We start from the raw sequence: 21,630 nt of genomic DNA on the forward strand, positions 1-21,630 counted from the left end.
AAAGCCAAATACTACCACATGTTCTCTCTTATAAGGAGAGTAGAGGAAGACAGATTACCCCAAGAATCTAGGATACGGGTGCAAAAGAAAGGATGGAATCTTCAACTCCAAAATGCAACATCACCCTGTTTTATCTAAGTTATCTAGTTTACCAGCCTGGAGTTATCTGTAGTATGTGATAGTATAGTATAGCATACATTTTCCCTCTTTTAGTATCTGCATGGTTTGTAATGATTTCCCCTCTTTCATTCTTGGGGTAATCTGTCTTCCTCTACTCTCCTGACACATACTTTGGGCAGATCCCACCTCTAGGTACAGAATGTGGATGGCAATTCCTGTGGACCAACCTGAGCATTGCTTTCACTTGGCTGTCCTGATGGCTTTGAATGGAGAGAGTAAGGCGCATCAGGCAGATACAAAGCATTTTGCTGAGATTGCTGGCACTATATAAACCCTGCACTCCCAGGGAGCAGTAGAAATCTTGAGAATGGATCAATTAGAGTGTAAGGCAGACGTTAAAGATGGAGAAACCAACTTCTAATGACAGCTTGGAGCATCTGGATCTAGTCCCAGACTTTTTAGTTATGTGAGTCAATACTGTCATTATTTTTTCTCTTTACTTTTTAATTAAATCAGTGAATTGGATTTTCAGTTAATAGCAACCACCAGTCTTAAATGATATGATAGCCTATGCTTTGTTAGGTTTTGTTGAATGTATAAGTCTCTCAGTGTTGGTATTAGAATCCATTATTTTCCACCTGTAGTGGTTAGATTGTACTAATGAAGTGTATTCCATAGTCTTACTTCTGCAACTATTTTTATAGATAAAAGGCTTTAAACGTTTTAAAAGAGTAGTATCCGTTTTCCGTTTTGTTTAAAAACGGAACAAAGACACAAAAACAGATAATGGTATGAGTACTACAGTTGAAATGCAATTAGGGATTCTTTAGCCTACTTGGTCTTTACACCTCTTCCCCTGTTCCCCATCCCTATGTGGCATCACAAGAAATCTTACAGCCTGAAAAATATGGAACATAAAACACTGTTCTGTCATTTATCATACAAACAGGGTCAATTTCGAGAATAAAAGAAGACATTCTTAATAAATTTATTCTGGGAAAAAGGCTTAAACGGGTGATACCAGGAAAATTGGGACATACGGTTATCCTGGTTCTATACCACAGGAGTTGAAATGAGAGGAAAGTATGGTTAAGTCAGAAGAAATGGATTCCAGCCCCATTTCTATCATCCACGAGCTGTGTATTCTTAAAAAGTTACTCAACCTCTCTGAGCTTCAGTTTTCTTCATTAGTGTGTCAGAGAGAATAGTAATTACTACCTCACTGGAGGTTGTTGTAGGGTCATAGTTATGAAAGGTCATAGTTATGAAAGATCATAGTTATGAAAGTGCTTTGTCAACCATAAGACACAATGTTACTAGTGGCTTTTGTTGTATGAATTAAGCAATCTAATTATGATGACTCTAACAATGTGGTTGTACTTAACTTTACACAATAGATGAATTCTCAGAAAAAAAGTTGAGTATGAATGGTTTTGTAAATTGTCTCTTACTTAAAAAGCTCACATGAAACAAAATTGTCTGAGAAATTCTTCTATAAAGTTCAGAATTATTTTGCAGAATAAAAAGTTACCCCATGCTTATATCTTATATATCAGAATTTGCTTTTAAGCAAAACATATCCTTAATGTCTTCAAGGATTTGTCTCTCCAGCTAAATGTGGAGAATGAGGCATTTCATAAATGTTAGATTACCTGGCCAGGATGCAAGCTGGGGCTAGGGTTGGAGCAGGAGGCCCTTTTCGGGGCCCAATATGGCTATGAAAAAAAAAAGACAACATAAATTCTTGCAAAGCAGGACCCTGTCGGTTTAATTTATTTCACATTTGCCCTGGAAGCACGAGGCTCCAGTGGGCTAATGAGTACGAGATGCTGTTACAGACGAGAGGCAACCTATGCATGCTGCTTGTATGACTGGCACCCAAATAGGCTTGCTCGGTTGGTGCACTGTCACGTTTCCAATTCTTTGGATGTGTCTGTAGCCTTGGTCTGGCCAGGCCTGCCTTGTCCTCCTGGATGGACATTTAGGAAATGCATCCTATCCCCATCAGCACAGTCATGCACTGGTCTTCTTTTCCCATATGTGTGTGCCGCCATCTGGGACAACTTAGCCATTGTCTGTTAGGGCCTTTGATGCTTGATTATAGGGAAAGAGGAAAACATCAGCTACAATAGAGCAATCTGTTCTGTTTGGGACATCTTACAATCTTTTTTCCTCTTTTTCTTTTTTTCAATGCACATATTTTTGATCATCTTCACATAGGGATGTGTATTGGTAATGGAATGTATTCTAGAATTCTTTCTCTTGAAAGGAATGAAGCTCTCCATTTACCCTGTGCTCATAAAATAGTTTTGCAAATATGATCTTGCTGATAAAATACTTATTCCAGTTCTCTTGTCCTCTTTTTGCTTACAGACTGCCAAAAGAATCTAAGATTTCAAAGCATAAATGCTGATAACATAGTTTTTTCATTGCTTTTGCTCTGTATTTCCGCAGAGCTTATTGTTTATTGTTTTCAGTGGTAAAACTTTCATCTTCAACAATAGTTAGATTAATTTAAAAACATCTTTACAATGGTATATTGTAATAGATATTAGCAAATTTCTTGCAGAAATGTTGTATTCAAATAGAACCCAATCTATACTGTACTGTTAAGTGTCTGTGTTAAGTAGGGGGTGACTAAGTTCCAAGGTCATATATACTTTGTAATTTTATTTTGGTAGAAAAATAATAAATAAAGTGATGTACACCAAATAATTACAAGTCATGGTCTCTGTGGGATAGAACCACAAAATGTTTTTCTTTCTTTCTCTTCTTCTTTTTTTGCTCTCTCTCTTTCCTCTCCTTCTGTTTGCTTATTTGCATTTTTGAATTATTTTATAATAAAATTGCATGACATTTATAATAAATCCCACTCTATAAAATAAGTTTAAAAACATAAAGGAAAGTTTGACAGTCTATGAACTTAATCTCCACCCAGAAATGGAGTGCTGTGGTAAGGCCCAGTCAAGATAACGATGGCAATGGGAAGCTGGAGTGACAGATGGCACACGATGGCAAACAGCCCATACACGTTAGTGCTTTCTGTGGAAAATAATTTTGTATATATATAAATATCTTTTATAATTTAGGAATTTCCACATTATTAAGTCAGGATCGCCAGTATAGCAGAGATACAGGTGTCCAATATCCCTTTCATCCTTCTTCCTTTAGTAATAGCTTATCTGAGTGTATACTGAGTGTGGTCCCTTGTCCAAAGGAACCTTTAAAGTGGTGGTGGCCACATGCTAAACTTATAGTCAAAGGTATGTGAGTGGCGATGGTGGATATCACCTCTCAGTCATGCTCATATCTTTCCTTCTGTCCCTTGTGCTCTGCACATGGCAGTGGGTGCTGAAGCAGCCACATGAGACCAGGAGGTGCAATCTAATCATTGAGGACAGCAAAGCGAGAACTAAGGAAGTTGAGTCCTTGATGCTGTTGAGCCACCACATCAGTTCAGAATTGCCTAAGCCTGTGTATTTAAGCAAGCAAGAAAGAAATCTTATCTTCTTTAAGTCACCATTGGTAGGGTTTTTTTTGTTATAACCATTGAATCTACATCCTAATAATAGTATATTACTATAATTTTACAGTATATAATAATATAATTGTATAACATAATATGTAGATAGACATAGATAAATATATGGATGGATGGATCTATAGATAGATTGATGAATGAAGGGAAAGGTGGATGGATAGATGAATGAATGGATGAATGGGTGAGTGGATGGATAGGTAGATGGATGACAGATGAATGAATGGTGGATGAATGGATGGATCGATGGATGCATGGATGGATGGATAGATGAATGTATGATTAGATAGATGGAAGAATGGACAGATGGATGGTGATATGGTTTGGCTGTGTCCCCACACAAATCTCAACTTGAATTGTTTCTCCTGGAATTCCCACATGTTGTGGGAGGAACCCAGGGGGAGGTAATTGAATCATGGGGCCAGTCTTTTCCTTGCTATTCTTGTGATAGTGAATACATCTCACGAGATCTTATGGATTTATCAGGGGTTTCCACTTTTGTTTCTTCCTCATTTTTCCTTGCCGCTGCCATGTAAGAAGTGCCTTTTGCCTCCTGCTATGATTCTGAGGCCTCCCCAGGCCTGTGGAACTGTAAGTCCAGTTAAAGCTCTTTTTGTTCCCAGTTTTGGGTATGTCTTTATCAGCAGTGTGAAAATGAACTAATACAGATGGATAGAAGGGTGGAGGGATAGATGGATAGAATGGGTGGACTCAATCTTGTTGCCCTTCCTTTTCTTCACCCCGTTTCTCTACCCTCTGCAGGAAGAGCCCACCTTACTTCTCAGTCTAAGAAAGTGGCAAGCACTGCTGGGCTCTTTCCACACCTGTAGTTCCTCAGTTTTCTGAAACATAGGTTGTGTGTTTCTAATCTGGCAAAGACTTGAAAGAAAAAAAATCCTTTTTAAAGTCATTGTAAACAGATATTACTTTTATTTCAGCCAGTTACCTTGGTAAAATTCGGGAATTGAAATGTAAATAACCGGTTATGTACAAATTTGACTGGTTTTGGGGCCAAACCTGTATAGCTGGTAGCCTGCACGGATTCCATGTGGGTTACTTCCTGTGCCAGTCCAAGTGCACAGCACAGGGCAGAGAATTATGAACACATAAAAACAAGGGAAAAGTCAGAGAGAGGGAAACTGAACAGTGAAGATGCAGAGGAGTAAGAGAGTCCTGGGAGCAAGTAACCAGAGAGGGAGTTGAGGCAGCATTCAGCCTAGAGGGCATGATAGGCCAAGGCATAGAGATAGGAAGTGTTGAACACTGGACGCTGTGACAGTGAGGGCAGCTGGCCTGGCTGAAGGAAGAGTTTATGTGGGAAGTGGAAGGAAAAGTCCCTAGAAGGCTGAAGGCAGGTATTGAGTCACCATGGATAGACAAAGGATGCCACCTGAATATTATTTCTTCTATATATCAGGACTGTAGCTCTGTTAAATAGATTCCAAAACTCTTGTTTTCATGCAGATATCTTTTTGGAATTGTGATAGAACATGAGGCTATAAAATTCCAAGCCAAGTGTTCTAAAATCCTCAAGACCATATACAGACTAAGCTTTGTGTACATGGTGTCAAAACAGGCAGGTCAAACCACTTTATTGCTTGCATAGCAGACCCAGCCAGGAAGCTTCCCAGCCAGGAAGTAAAAATCATAAGCTGTTTTCCTATTCCTTTTCCTGCATAGCATGGTGGCTGGAGTTCTAGCTCTGATTTAAGTTCCTCCTACTTAACTGGTGGAATCCAAGTAATTGATCCAGTATCATCTATCATCACCCTTCTTGTCCTTGTGGTCTGCCAGGTTGCTGAGGGAGTGTCACATCATCCCAAAGACTGTAGTCCCAGACCTGCTGTGCTCCAAAACCATGCTCTAACTGGGCTTTCACCTGATTGCCAAAGGGGCTTTCTCTCCCTCGCTGCAGAATGTGCTTCCTTTTTCCTCCTTCCTTCTGACCGACAAAGGAAGCCCCTTTCTGATCATTAAATGGCTCTGTTAAATTATACCCTTTAGGGCATTTTGTTTTTCCTGGGTGAGGGAGCAGGGGTAGTCTTTTTCTCTCTTTCCAAATAATGGCAAGGGCAGTTCCTCAATGTCCTGAAGCTTCTACTGACATTTGGACCCTAGGTCTCTTCTTTCTAGATTGAGCAACAAATGTGACCTATGTTTTGTAGGGTTTCACCATGCAGATAGTGTTCTAACCTTACTTACACAAAACCACATTTTTATTTGTGTAATTTTTGATTGGGTATCTCAGTAGGCATCAGATCACTTGTTGCGGGGTGTTGGGGGGAGCTTGTTGATGCACAGATAGTGGGGTTCCATCGCCAGGGTTTCTGGTTCAGAAGGTCTGGGGTGGAGACTGAGAATTTGCATTTCTAACAAGTTCCTGGGTGAACTGCAGAATTACATTTTAAGAACAACTGTTCTGGAGCACCCTTGCCTTAATAATGCTGCAGAGACTTTCTGGGCTGGTCCAGGTGTCTTGTGGCTCCGCTTCTGCTGTGCCAATTTTTGAACAGCATGTGGAGGAAAGATGCCCTCTCCAGGGTGTGGTGAGGAGTGAGGACAATGTGGGCATGTCTGAGCTGTAGTGGCCATGGGTGATTCAGCAAGGACTGACTGGACAACAGTGTCCCTTCTTGAGAGCATCCCAGCAGGCTAGGCAGCAGAGCTATTAAATAAAAATCCGTAGGAAACATTGACATTGGATCCCTCCTGAATGTTTGTTCTACAAATGTGGAATGTTTGTCTCATCCAGAAACCTCAAAATTACTTTGCCATTAACACCTGTGTGAGTGGCAGGGCTTGCATCATTAAGATTGCCGGAGGAAAACGCTGCCCCGCCTTTGCCGAAGGAAGCATTAAAAATTAATGAGGTATCAGTACTCACAGTCTGATAAACTACAAAACACCTCCTTATGCCTCCACTTTTTCAGTTGCCTAAGCCTCTGATACATCTATATAAGACATTTTAGAAGACCAAATGTCAGCTGTAGAGCTATGAATGTTAACAGAAAAATGAAAAAGAGAAAAAAAATTTGCATTTTTTTTTGCAGAGGATTGTGAAAATACTATGACATATTTTATATTTTTTATTTGAAGGGTCATGTGGTTCAGACCACACATGGGTATTTGCACTTGCTGCTTGTACCAAGTGAATCAGATGGGATGGTAAGAATAATTTCTTGGAATGTTTTAGCAACAGTGAGGGTTACAGGCAGATGACCTGGGAGCTAGTCTCTGCTGTTTACACCTCTGGCTCTGAGATGCCTTCAGGAAAGTTCTGTGTTGTGACATTCTAGAGACAGCTTGCCTCTAGAATACTGTGACATGCCACCTGGAAGTTTTGTAGGTCTGGAAATATTCACAACGTGTGCACATTCAGCATTAGACTGTATGTGGCCGTTCTCTCTGTCATAAGGGAGTATATGCAAAAACTCTCAGATGTCTTTGTTCTGCTCTGTGGTCTGGGCTGGGACAATTTTGATGAGCTGGCAGCCTAATGTTTTCTTGATTCTTATTTATAGCTGAAATCTCTTTATGGGTGCTCTTCAGGGGTATCTTTTCAGGGTTCTTGGTCAGTTGGTGTTACAATAATATCTCTTTTGAATATGTAACTATTATGCATTATATGTGGCTGCTATGAAGATGGATACTAATTATTGTTCTCAGATCTTTTCAAATATGAGCTCATTTACTCCTCAAGGCAATCCAGTGAAGTCAGTGCCATTTTTATCACCATTTTACAGATGAGGAAACTGAGGCACTATCTGTAACTTGCCCAAGGTCACACAGCTGGTAAGTGGCATACCCAAGGCTAGAACCCATGCTCTTAACTACTACATGAAACTACTGATTGCTTTTCTGATGAGCTTCAACTGGTAGAAGCCACTCGCGTCTACTCACAAGCTTGTTACTGAACCCATTGGGGTCAAAAGCACATGTGTGTTTCTGAACAGAGAGGTGAAGTGAGTGGGCTCATCTCAAAAGCTTGTTTTCATTGCTTTAGAATCAAGTACAAATGCTTTAGTAAAGCCTTCTAGGACTTTTCTCAACATTTCTGAGGTTCTCTCCCAAGCCTCCCTCCCTAACCACATAAGCTTGCCCAAAGCATGCTGGGGGCATGATGCTCTAGACCATTGCTCATAGGTCTCTTCATCTAGAGCTGGCTCCTGTCTCGCACTCTATTTGCACACCTTTGCTGGGGTGAATCATGTTCTAGAGTGTCCCAATTTGAATGTCAGATCTGGTTACAGATACATTGAGATAATGGTCCCTGAACCCTGGGCAACTGGGCATGTTCTGGGGTTGCTGGAGCCCTTGTTCTGGTCACTTCCAGCCATATAAACATACTTTTTTCTTTGCTGAGGAACTGATCTGTGCTGAGGAATGCCACATCTGGGCTCTGTTGAAGAAGGTCGGCAAACAGAAGAGAGAGATGGGGCATTTCTTCCTCCACTCCCTCCCTGCCTTGGGGTCACAATTCCAGCAGCAGTTGTACCCTTCCCTTCTGGTGGGCACTTCCCCTGCAGCCCTCTTCCTTAGCTCCTAGTATCTCCTAGGGCAGTAATAGCTCCAAACTGCTCCAAACTGCTGTTAGTCTTTGGGGGCCTCCCAACCCTTGTTGGTTTACTCTGCCTACATTCTGTCTGCCGCCCCTTGGACAGCATTTCTACATTTGAACCATATGGGTGAATTCCATATCCTTCTGGGACCCTGACCCATGAAACTCCTTCGTCCCAAACTATGTCTGAGCTTTGTCCTCCAACTCACAAATGGCCACTAGCAGATTTTCCTACTCAGCTCACACAGCCCATGTCCCCACTTATTGGATGGAACACAAGATACCCTTTAAATCATTTGAATCACAATGCAGACTTAAGAGTCCATCAAATTCTTGGGAAGGGGCAATGTTGGATTCTTTCTCCTCCACTTTCCCACCATACTCCCTTTGTGGCAGATCACAGGCATGTGTACAGTATAGTGCAGATTCTCCCTTTATCCAGAACACAACCCAGGGGCCTGGGTCTTGTTTTACTTCCCTTAATGTCCATGTGGTTATTGATGCCGCTGTCTTCCCTGGTAATCTATCAGCTCCACTAGAGGAGAATGGGTATCTCTAGGACTAGTTCAAAATAAGTACTTCTTAAGTGAACGAAGGAAGGAAGGAAGGTAGGTAGGAAGGAAGGAACAAATGAATGAAATGCAGCTGGCACAAGTTGGGGTCCATCGTTTAGTCACAGAACAAACAACCACAAGTTGTTCCCACCCTGATCCTCAAAAACTTCAAAATGGAGCTGTCCTCCTTTTATGGGCCCTGAAGCAATTCAGAGGCCTCGTTCTCTCTTTGATATACTTCCCTCATTGCCAGGTGACAGTCCGGAGGACAACGAGGCATTGAGTGCCTTGCCCCAGCTGGGCAAGCTGCTGAGCAGAGAAGTCAGCATTCCCGACATCCTGCCCGGCTCTCTCTTGACTAAACCGCATGGGCTGTTTTTCTTTGCTCTTGCTTGGACCACTGGGCTCTTCTTGACTCAGACGCCACTGATCCCTTTCCCGGGATACACACCCACCTGCTCCCTGGAGCCAAGTTTTGTGAGGCGTGTGGCTTTTTTTTGGAATGCTTGGTCACCTTGGAGCTCCTGCCTCATTCCAGGACGGGAGGATTTGTGTAGATAAATTATCACCATGGGAGACCAGTGTGTGTCCCCAAGCCTTCAGTGCAGTTCAGACACAGTGGGTTTCCTGCAACTCACTTTTGTTATGGCGACTTTTGTTATGCACAGTGAACAGGAAGTAGAAATTTGCAGAATATAAGCCTTCTTCACAGGAAACGTATTTTGGAGCTCACCACACCATACAGGCTGCTGATTTAATACAACCAGGATATGTGCAAATCTCCGAGGAATGGCAAATGCCATCCACCTTCACTTTTTTCACCTTCCTTCTCCTCCTCCTCCTCACCTTCATTTTTCAATAACCCAATTATTTGCTGGTGCATATAAAAGTAAACAGAAAATGAATAAGCTGTGGACTTTGAAGGATAGTTTTTGAGTTAGAAATCTGAAGGGGGAGAAAAGGCCACAGAAACAGGGTAAACAGTTAAGGCAAACATTTTGACCAAAATAGCCAGTAGACAGCAGCTGAGAATGGACCTCACTGCTGGTAAAGAGGCCCAAGTGGATTAAATTGATCAAAACAGTGCTTGGGAGATAGCAAGGAATTTTATTTTTCATTATTTCTCTTCAAAAAGGCATGATGGAAGATTAGACTTCTGTAAGAACAAACGTTTGAAACTTTTCTATCTATTGCTACGGTTTCTGTGCTTTGCATTTGATGTTGGTTATGAAACGTGTTTTTCTCAGTATAGATATATATGTATATTTTTATACATACACATACATATATATATATTTATACATACACATACATATATATATATATATTTTCCTTTTCTTGTTGAACCATGATAGTAAAAATGATTAGTGGAGTTGAAATCTGCAGCAATGCACAGAACACTTTTTCCAGTGTTTAGGATAGCTGAAATATGCAATAATTGATTTTAACATGTGCTGTAATTGGTTCCATATGCATTGCTGTCAACTATGATGCATCATAATTAAACTGACATGTTCAAAACCTGGCCACTGAAATGAGCACTCCCTGCATTTTCCAACTGTGCACAGCTTGCTGCTTCTCCACTCCCTAGCTTCTCAATCAGGAACCACATTGCTGGGTTTTATTTTGCTGCTGGTCTCCTCTATGTTTTATCTATTTTTCCCCCTCAGATTTTAAATGACCTCCTGGAGTGGATTCAGGGTCTTTCCCCACCTTCATTTTCAGATGGTCACATTATTTCAGCAGTGATGGATCTATATGCAATTTCCTAAGTCATCATAAATCAGATCTAAACTCATGAGAATGGTCAAGAATTTGATATAAAATAAGACACAGGAGCAGATCCATAAAAGTTCCATATTTTAGTCCCTCCACCCCCAATTGAACCACGCTTGAACTCTAATTAGAAAATTCACTTGGAGGAAGAAAGCATAGTATATGACACATGTTCACCTCCGGTTCCCTCTCATATAAATGACAATATTCATATATTTGACCACCTTTCTGCTTATTTCTGTGGTCATCAGAATGTTTATGAGTGTCCAGGATGGTCTTACCTTGATGGCCTGATTATCTTTCTCTTTTCTTTTGTAAAAGCCATCTGATATCATTGTAAGGGCATTGAATTAGGATCTGGGGCAGCTCTGTTACTATTAATAGTGTTAGTAAAGTTCTCTGGGTGTTAGCTTTCTCCTTGGTAAGATGGAAAGGATAATACTCTTTCTACTGTCATCTCAAGGTTTAGCCCAATAGAATGAGATACAAGCAAGATTGGATAATGCGGCCTTTGGTTCCTGAATCTCTGTTCTGAATTAGCATGAGTCATGTCTGTGTTTGGACTTTGAGTTACCATAATCTGCTGTTTTAATTTCACCAAGAACTGCATCCCCCTCAAATCTCACAGTGTTACACCTTCTCCAATCTGTTAACCACATAAATGGGTCCTGCAATGGCAAAATATTTAATAACAAAAGTCAGTTTATCATCATCCATAGTTGATCAGACGAATCATTACTGTGAGACTCCATAAGGCCAATGCTGGGAGAAGGGACATAGCAGCCATCTTTCCACTATTTCCACTGGGAACACCAATCTTCCACTCATTTTTGCCATGGTTCACTGGTGGGGATCCCCAATTTCAGTGACCTTTTCCTTGCTTAGAGCATAGTCTTGTAACACAGACCTGGTTAATCATGGTGTCTCTTCTGTCTGTCCGTGGAACATAGTCCACGCTGTAGCAGAATGACCAAGCTGGACCCACAAGGGTTTTCTCATGCACTTTGAAAGCCAAAAGCTATGAGGCAAGATTCCCCCATCTCCTCGGAAATGAGCTATGAAGACATAAGCCTGGTGACACTGGACCGCAGGAAGAAAGCCATGCTCTCCACCGTGTAAAGGAAGGAGAGATTGAGCCCCACATATGGGAGGAGTGGAATTGAAAATGCTGATTAACGACTTTGGAAACTGTCAGGTGATTTGTAGAAGAAAGAACTTACTCCACTTCCTACTGAGATCTTATTTCCTGATTAAATTCCTTAAGAGGCAAACTTTCTGGAGCTAAGAAAGTGATTGGGAAAGGAAAGTGGTTCTTTATCTTCCTCCTTCCTCTCATGTTTTATTTTCTGAAAGGGAAGAGTCACTATTTCATAGCCAAGGATAAGCAGGGATCTTGCTGCTACTTTAATAGGCATTCCAACTGGAGTCCTGAGCCTACTTTTCCTTCTTATTTTGCATCTTTATTCTTATTGGATCGCCTCTCCTTTGGCTATCAGAATATTTCTCTCCACCCCACTCCCTGGTCAACATGATCTTCGAGTCAGAAGACTTGCCCATTACTTTTGAGCAACCTTTGGATGGTATGTAGTGCATCTGCAGTGGCTCTCAAACCGAGGGTGCATCTGAACACCCTGGAGAGCCAGTGAAAACACAGATTGCTGGGCCTGACCACCAGAGGCCCTGATCCAATAGGTCTGGATGGGGTGGAAAGTCTGCATTTCTAAGTCCTGAGGTTATACTGAGGCTACTGCTCTGTGGAGCGCACTTTGAGAACTACTGCTGAGATGAATGCCAGATTAGATTAAATGTGAGACTCAAGTCTTGGCCTTTGGACAATCCCCAAAGCCTCTGTGGGCTTCACTTTACCTATTTATAAAATGGATGATTTGATCTAGGTGATCTTAAAATTTTCTTTAAGATGCCTCCAAGTCAATGAACTGATCATGAAGTTCTATTTGGAAGGACTGCACTGTCATGTCAGCTTTTCTTTTTCCCTTTGAGACAATTATAGCTTAAAAAGACAATATCTAATTTCTGCAGAAATTGTGGAAGTGGTCAGAGATCAGCAATGGAATAGTGTAAATATTATATGCTATTAATTCTAAGGTCCTGACGTAATACTCTGCAATTAAGCTTTTCATCTGGAGGTTGCATATTGTTTTGTAATTATTTGCTAATTAATCAGGCACTAGTTCTAGAATTTAGGAAACACCAGCTCAGTAGCTTCTCAACCATGATGAAGAGTAGACAGTATTAGAAAAACACAGTAGTGGGAGAGTAGAAGATTGGGGGAAGGAAAATAGAGTCCCTAAGCACAAAGTGTGCTTCTCCACCCCTCCTCCTTCTCCGTTCTGTGCTTCCCTGGCAGATCTTCTGGGTGAGGAGCCAAGAGAAGTTTTGAAAGTTTGTCTGCAGCTAGATAAACATCTTTAGTGGAGAGATGGATTTTGGCGTCACCTAGGAGGTCCCACCTAATTTTGAAAAGAGAGGGAGAAAAAGGAATATCTGAAGACATCTTCTGGAGTGGAAAGGACCAAAAAATCATTGAGTCTGGCTTTCCTCTATCACCCCAAGTTCCTGCACAAACCACCTACATCCCAACAGCAACATAAAATGACTATTTTATGAGTGAGAATAGGAAACTGTGGCTATAACAAGGCTTCTTTCCCCTTTTCTTTTGAGGAGGAATAAGTGATGGATGTAAAGACAAATATGAAACAGTAATTTAGAAAATAATTTCTTTTCATGTAAGAGCCACTTTTTGACAACCCGGTGGTATTTAAGAATACTGGTCAATGAGTATCATAGAATACTGATGAGTTGATTAGATACATAAGTATTGGGCATCTAACATATCCTAGCAGTATGTGAGGCACAAATTAACCAAACAAAATTATTTCTATGTTTTAGGAGATAACAGTTGAGATAGGAAGAGGACAAGAAAAGAGATAATTTTATCAGTTCCAACAGGAGTGAACACAGGCTACCACAAGAGAGCCTTGCATGTGTGAATATCAGCAAAAACTCCCTGTGGAAAGTAGTGGCCTCGAGCATGAGTAGAGGTTGGGTCAGATAGGAAAAAGGTGCTCTTTTCAGACTTAGCATCAGACACAAAGGCTCAAAGAGGTGAGTTCATGAAACTTGGATTGTTGAGTATGACTGGTGGCTAGAATTGAAGCTACAAGGGAAAGCATGGGTACCTATTGACTTTACTTTGATCCACTATTTCAGTACTAGTCCCAGTTCCCAAAGAGTTTGGTTTTTATTGGTGAGATGGGGGTGGTTGATCATGGAATTAACTGATGTCTATCTGTAGCTAAGTAACTGGGTGGGTTCAGAGCCCTTCCTCTCATGGACTGCTTAACTTCTCTCCTCTACACTGTTGCTGTCCTTTTATGATGCTTTTCCTTGCTTCCTAGGCATGGTTTCTCCATTACATCCATCCTCAACCCCTTCTCTTCCTGGCTTTACTTTGAGGCTTGCTCTAGGTATAAATTCATTTTCCAAATAGATACATTACATACGACTAATGTCTATAGGGAAATATGACATTTTAAAGGAGGAGAGAGCAGGATTTGCTGCAGGTTGGAGAACTGTTTTTCTAAGCGTCTGCCTTTCTAATGTGCTCCCAGATGGTGCTGATGCTGCTGATGCCTGGCTACATTTTGGAGAACCTGGAGCCTTCTTTCAAATGATGGTTGATGAAATTATATTAAACCCAAAATTTAGGTTCTCCAATGGTCTCCTTTCTTTTTCTTTTTTTGAGACAGAGTCTTGCTCTGCCACCCAGGCTAGAGTGCAGAGGCATGATGTCAGCTCACTGCAACCTCCACCTCCCAGGTTCAAGTGATTCCCCTGGCTCAGCCTCCAAAGTAGCGGGGATTACAGGTGCACACCAACATGCCCGGCTAATTTTTGTATTTTTAGTGGAGACAGGGTTTCACCACGTTGGCCAGGCTGGTCTCGAACTCCCAACCCCAAGTGATCCTCTCGCCTCGGCCTCCCGAAGTGCTGGGATTACAGATGTGAGCCACTGTGCCTGGCCCCATGCTCTCCTTTCTAAAGGGGAAGAACCTTTTTGTAGCAGAGGAATCATTCTTGAAGGACCCAAGATCCTTTCTGCTAGACTTCCTATTCTTATAGTTGTTTCTAAACTTAATTCTTTCTGGAAAACAGAATAACTGCAAGAAAAAATCTACATCCTGAAAGGGTTGAACCTATCTTGAAAATGGCAAAATCTCCATCCTGGTGATCACTGGCACCATCACTCCCAGTATAGCCATCACTCTGTGGGATCCTGGGCACTGCTTAGCACTAGGAAGGCGAATGGCTTTAAATTATGATTCCTGTCCTCAAGAGACAAGTCACATTGTTGAAAACCCGACATCAACGTACAAAGATTCATAATCATAAAAGGTAACTCTTGGTAAGTCATTATAATCTTATTAATTGCTTCTAATGGTAAGTCACATCAATGCTGTATTTTTTCAGGTTTCAGAATTTAGCAGGCAACTGAATATGTCACTGATTGGGTATTACTAATGGGAGTAGTGAAGTTTCCTTTTTAACTGTGATTAGTATTTTGCTTTTGGCTCCAGAAATGTCATAGAAACAACCTGACTTGGGCATATTTCTAGAGACTATCAAGTTACATATAAAGTTTAGTATGTTATTTAGACTAATATTTTATAAATCATGTTCTGGAATTAAGCTGAGTAAGGCCAGGAAGAAAGAGGGTTGAGGATGGACGTAATGTAGGAACCATGCCTAGGAAGTGAGGAAAAGTATCATAAAAGGACAGCAACAATGTAGAGGAGAGAAGTTAAGCAGTCAGTGAGAGGAAGGCCTCTGAACCCACCCAGTTACTTAGCTGCAGATGGACATCAGTTAATTCGATGATCCACCACCCCATCTCACCAATAAAAACCAAACTCTTTGGGAACTGGGACCAGTACTGAACTAGTGGGTCAAAGTAAAGTCAAAAAGAAGCCCACTTCAAGAAATACTCCTCTAAATAACTTCAGAGAAAAGGAAATTTTGAGAAACAAGCAATCACACAGACACACCATGTGCTGTTGTCTTTTCAGCACCAGCTCTGTGTTATGGTACAGTTAGGGAGAGGATGAGGAGGGCTCTTCTCTGAGCACATTTCCAACAGTCTTTTCATGGTATGCAGCAGTTGCTTACAACAATGTTTCTCACTTTAATGTGCACACAAATCATGCAGGATCTTTTGAAATTCACATTCAGACTCAGTGGGACCAGGTGGGGCATGAGCCTTGCAGAGGTGATGAGCTCACAGGCATGCCAATGGCCTGTGGTCCTTGGATTGCACTCTTAAGTAGCAATGGTTTAGAATACGGTGGAAATATGTTAGAAGGGGCATTGTGAATGTATGGGGGTTCATCTGTTCAAGAAACAACAATGAAAAAAAAATGGTGATTAAATGCAACCACACCTAAATAAGGTAGCCGGGAGGTAGAACCAGCTTCTCCATGAACAGGCCACATACCATCTCCCAGGGCTGCCTCCAGTGTCCAGCCTGGCTGTGCTCAGGCCCTCAGGGCTTGCTGGACTCTCCTGGCAGTGTGGGGTCAGGACTCGAGTAGGTTGGATGCTGATAGCAGAGAGTGTGATTCTCCAGCCTGATGACCCAGAATCACTCCCAGGACTGGAATCCCAGCTCTCCCAGGAGGAAGGAGTCGTCCCTGGTCTCCGCATCCCCCAAATGCTGATTCTGGGTCTGCATGTGGAGGGGTAACAAACAAACAACAAAGGACCATCTCAATTAACCTGCCACACAGAGCAGAATCCCATAAAAAGTTCCAACTCTCTGTTTGGATGAAGCTTCTTTTTTTTTTTTTTTTTTTTTTTTTTTTTGAGACGGAGTCTTGCTCTGTCACCCAGGCTGGAGTGCAGTGGTGAGATCTCAGCTCACTGCAACCTCCGCCTCCTGGGTTCAAGCGATTCTCTTGCCTCAGCCTCCCAAATAGCTGGGACTACAGGTGCATGCCACCACACCTGGCTAATTTTTGTATTTTTAGTAGAGACGGGGTTTCATCATGTTGGCTAGGCTGAACTGCGGACCTCAGGTGATCTGCCCGTCTTGGCCTGCCAAAGCGCTGGGATTACAGGCGTGAGCCACCATGCCCAGCCTGGATGCCACTTCTTATGATGCTTAGAATGTGGTCCCCTTTCAGAAAACTGAAGCCTTGAAGTACCTAAAGTTGCTACATTGTTCTCTCTCCCAAAGAGGAAAGCAAAGGGAAGGTCTAGGCCAGCACTTTCCAAAATTCAATGTGCATAGGAACCACCTGCGGAGTTGTTAATACGCAGATTGAGATTTGGTAGGTCTGCGTGGGGTGGGGCCCAAGAGTCTGCCAGGTGCTCCTAGCTGGTGCTGATGCTGCTGGTGCCTGGCTACATTGTGAGGAGCAAGGGCAAGCAAACTAAGTGACCCTCTTTGGTGATCTGCAGAGTCGAGGATGAGGCATCTTTCAGGCCTGAGTCAGACTCTCTGAACTCTAGGGGCCCAGGAGCTGCACAGCTGTGTAAGATTAGAAATCTCAGCGCTGAGCAGGATGGGGCTGGGGCCAGTTAATGGCATCATTTCATTGTAGTAACTACAGCAGGCCAGAGCCAATTGCTGTTTAGTCAGCTTTCCCGTGTTTGTTGATTTTGGTATTACTGACTTATTAAAGGAAGAGGAACTGTGTTGGATATCAGAAAAGTGTTAGAAAGAGGGAAGTAGAGTAAATCCAAACCTCTCTCTCTACACTCTCCAAACCTGTCCCCCACGCCCACCCCACCCCCTTGTTGCCAAGTTATGAGATCTTGGGCTGACTTCCAAGTTCCCAAAGTTCAAGTGTGGAAAAAGCCAACTAATCTCCTGGAAAATCTCCTGATGTGTATTTTTCTTTAACAATCTGGGCTGATTTTAAACTTAGCCCACAGTAAACTGTGCTCAACAGGCATTTTCATTATGGACACTTGCTGCTGTATTTTCCAAGGATCTCCCCTCCCCCGCTGGTATTGCTACCAGATACAGAATGGAATTTGTCAGGACAAGCCATGTATTACTACTAAACCATTAATTCAGTTAGTGCATTAGGAGTAGGAAGACTGATTCTTTGCATTATATTTTGGCTGTCAGGCCTGATTTGAGCTTATTTCTCATTGAGTATTCCATATCAAAGGCTGGGATAATAGAATTACAGGACATTAGGACTTTCAATCTGGAAGAGACCCTGGAGATCATTTAGTGCTGCCTGCTCACTTTACAGATGAGGAAACTATATTTTTCAGTCTTAAGAGCTTGAGCAAGTACTCGGCTTTTGATATGCGCATGTAGTTGCCATTCCCATGTATGGGAGTTATGTGTGTGCTTGAAGGGAGTCAATAATGAATCTTTCCTATTTAGTTTTCCTTGATCTTGGCTTTAGCTTCATCAAAGTCTGTCATACACTCCCTCTGGGCAGCATACATTTTGCAATAATATGTTGTCTTGGTTCCTGATAATAGTGGAAAAGAAATGTGATGTTTTTACTTAAAAGACACTTTATACAATTTAATAGCAACTGCATCTCTGGCATCTATAACAGATGTTATCCAGTGTAGGCAACTTTTTCTAAGTAATCTTAAGCTGAATTTTAGCTGCTGAAATTTTCTGTATCATTTGGTGATCATATTTCATTTCAGACTTTTGAACACGACAGATTGTCCACCTGGATCTCATTTTGCCACATTTTATTGATGGCCCGACTCAGATCTTTCAAGTTCTCACTAACCGACCTTGAAGGAGTAGCTTGTTTTTTAAATTTTATGACACAGAGATGTAAACTGCCTGCAAATTATGCAACTCAGTGGTGATGAACAAAGAGAACTTTTTATTACTATTTATTACCTACAGTTAAGGAATTAGCAAGAGCTGTTACTTTGCACCCATTCCTGGGACAAAATCCCGAATTAACTTTATATCAAGCACATGTGTAACAAGTGAGAACTACATTTTTTGTTTGCAAATCTAAGCTCAGTGTAGTGCTATTGCACTTATGCCTTCCTGTGGCTGCCCTGGTTCCATAAATAATGACAGGCTTCTCCCTCCTGGCCTTGTTATTCTGAGTTGGATGGCCCATCACCTGAGGATCTGAATGACATTGGATGGAAACTACAGAGAGAAGACAAATAAAAAATACTACCCGTCACCCTAGTCTGGCCATGAGAAAAACATCTAACAAATTCAAACTGAAGGACATTTATTCTACGAAATTCCTGGCCAGTGCTCCTCAAGGCTGTCCAGATTATGAAAAACAAGAGGAGTGTCAAATGGCCAGGGTCTCCCAGAGGCTCACAATATAAGATGACTAAATGTGATGGGGGACTCTACGTGGGATCCTAGGACAGAGTGAAGACACTTGAGGCAGTCTTCATGAAGTGTGGACTTTAGTTAATAATGATGTGTCCATATTAGTTCATTGATTGAGTCACTTGTGCCACACTAACATAAGCTGTGAACAATAGACGAAACTGGGTGCAGGGTATAGGTGAATTCTGTGCTATGTTTGCAACTTTTCTATAAATCTAAAATTATTCTAAATTCAAACATTTACTAAAAATAATGCTTATGCCCACTCAGCCTCTGCTGACACCAAGCAAGCGTCTGTGATAGGTCAAGTTTCAGCTCCATTATTTCATTAAATCTTCAGAACAACTTTATGAGGTATTTATTGTTATTCCCATTTTATCACTTTGAAAACAGAGAAACTGAAGTTCAGGGAGAATAATCTTTTCTATGTTGATTGAGTTCCCTTGGCTTAAAAATGGCAGAGTTATGATTTTAACCCTCATTTATCTGACTCTAAAGCACACACTTATTTCAGTTCCCCATTTGGTTCTCAGAATCCTGTTCTCAAGAGATGGGGCAGAGGATGGGGAAATGGGATGGGAATGGCGGGAATGGCCTGCATGTAGTTCAGCAGGACTGTGTCTGGTTTTCTGAGCCATTGAAGTTTCCCAAGGAGGATCACGCAGCCTCTATTTTCCCTAAAGGCTAAGGTCCAGGCTAGCTTTAGGTGAGTTTTCCCATTTCCTTGGATTTCATTGAACAAATATTAAAAAAGAAATTCCCCCTACAGTGGCCATGGGTGCAGTGTCTGCCATGCAGAGGAGAAGCCACTGGTTGTAGCAGCGACACTCCAGCTTACCTGGAGCAAAGTAAGTATGGTCATGCTGCATCCTTTTCCAGAATCCCTACCACTGTCTGTGCATCTGGGTCACTGGCGAGCCTAAGGACATCCAGAGCCCTGGTTTCTTAAGATTCTGACTCAGTAGATGAGAGGAGAGCCCAGAAATCTGCATTCAAAATTATTTATTGATGATTTGGCCATGAATCTGTATTCGAATTCTGAATCTCAGAGAATCAACTCTTGTTCTCACCTGAAGAAAATGTAAAACCACCCTCAACATGGTTGTCTCTTGAGTAGGTAGCATTAATAGACTGTCTAGGCCAGGAGTCTACAAACTATACCTCTGGTTAAATGGCCCACAGCCCCGCCGGCCTGTTTTGTAAATAAAATTTGATTGAACAGAGACATGCTCTTCGTTTATTTGTTGTCTATGGTTGCTTTTTGCTACTATGGCACAGTTGAGACTGTATGGCCCTGAAAGTCTAAAACAATAATCTGACCCTTTACAGAAAAAAGTTTTCCAACCCATAGTGTAAAAGACAGAAAGGGTCTGGAATAACAATTAGTCGCAGTTAAAGGGAAATGGAGTCTAGTTGCTCTCAGGCTTCAGTGTACCCAATAATCTCCTGTGATACTTATTTAAAAATGCCACCCCTTGAGATTCCGATTTAGTAGCCTGGGCTGAGGCTAAGAAATATGAATTTTTAGCAGGGTTTTGAGACACATGGTCCTACTCACCAAGAATACGGACCCTGACAATAGCTTGACCTGGGTCCATAATCCTCTCTAGAGGTCTGTGTATGTTTAGTTATTACTGTGTGTTATATTTGGACAAAGATTTAAAAAATAAAACTAAATATCACTTTTATGAACTAAATCATGCCCCCCCAAAAAATTCATATATTGGAGCACTAACCCGCATATGACTGCATTGACAGAGAGAGTCTTTAAAGAGGTAATTAAAGCTAAATGAAGTCATAAGTGTAGGGCTCTAATCTGATTGGACTGGTGTTCTTATAAGCAGAAAAAGAGACACTAGAGATCTCTCTTTCTTCTCTGCAGGTGCACAAAGGAAAGGCCATGTGAGGACACAGCAAGAAGGTGGCCATCTGCAACCTGACCAGAAAGATCTCACCAGAAACCAACCCTGCTTGCACCGTGATCTTGGACTTCTAGCCTCTAGAACTGTGAAACAATAAACTGTTGTTTAAGCCACTTGGCCTGTGGTATTTTGTTACAGCAGCCTGAACTGACTAATACAATCACTAAATTATCAAAACGTGGAATTAAAAGTGTTATATCTGTTTCACTCAAGATATGAGTAGGAAACAGAGAAGAGTTAGACAAAAGAAAAAAACAACAAAAAACAGATAAACAGAAGTTTAGTAAATGTTTGCTGAGTAATGAATTTAGACATTTTGCTTTTTGATATGCTTTCAAGAACTTCAATGAGGTATAACTGACATTCAATAAACCACAATTATTAAAATGTACAATTTGATGTGCTTTGCCATATGAAACCATCATCAAAAATCAAGATCATAAACACGACTATCACCTTCCAAATCTCCTTGGATACCTATAATTCCTCCATCTGCCCCTTCCTAATCTGCCCCCTGCCATCCTACAAGAGGAAACCTCTGATCTGTTTTCTGGCACTATAGATCTGTAGGTTAATGATAATTTTCTAGAATTTTATATAAATAGAATCATATGGGATGTAATCTTTTTTTGATTTTTTTCCACTCACCATCATTATTCTGAGATTCATCCATGTTGTTGCTTATATCAGTGTTTTATTCCTTTTGATTACTGAGTGATATTCTGTTGTGTATACTGTCATTCGTTTATTCATTTATATGTTGATGGACTTTTGGCTTGTTTCCAGTTTTAGGCTAT

The 21,630-nt window shown here is 41.4% G+C and overlaps 1 long non-coding RNA gene across 1 annotated transcript; it reads left to right on the forward strand.

The window, feature by feature from the left end:
• Positions 1–391: 391 nt before the first annotated feature.
• Positions 392–20,946, forward strand: LOC109024346 (uncharacterized). The gene is made up of 4 exons (XR_002003832.4): positions 392–586; positions 14,723–14,972; positions 19,681–19,759; positions 20,794–20,946. It is a non-coding gene; the product is annotated as an uncharacterized lncRNA (long non-coding RNA).
• The last annotated feature ends 684 nt before the right edge of the window (positions 20,947–21,630 follow it).

The sequence above is a fragment of the Gorilla gorilla genome, chromosome 21 (genome assembly GCF_029281585.2).
Source record: "Gorilla gorilla gorilla isolate KB3781 chromosome 21, NHGRI_mGorGor1-v2.1_pri, whole genome shotgun sequence".
NCBI lineage: Eukaryota > Metazoa > Chordata > Mammalia > Primates > Hominidae > Gorilla > Gorilla gorilla.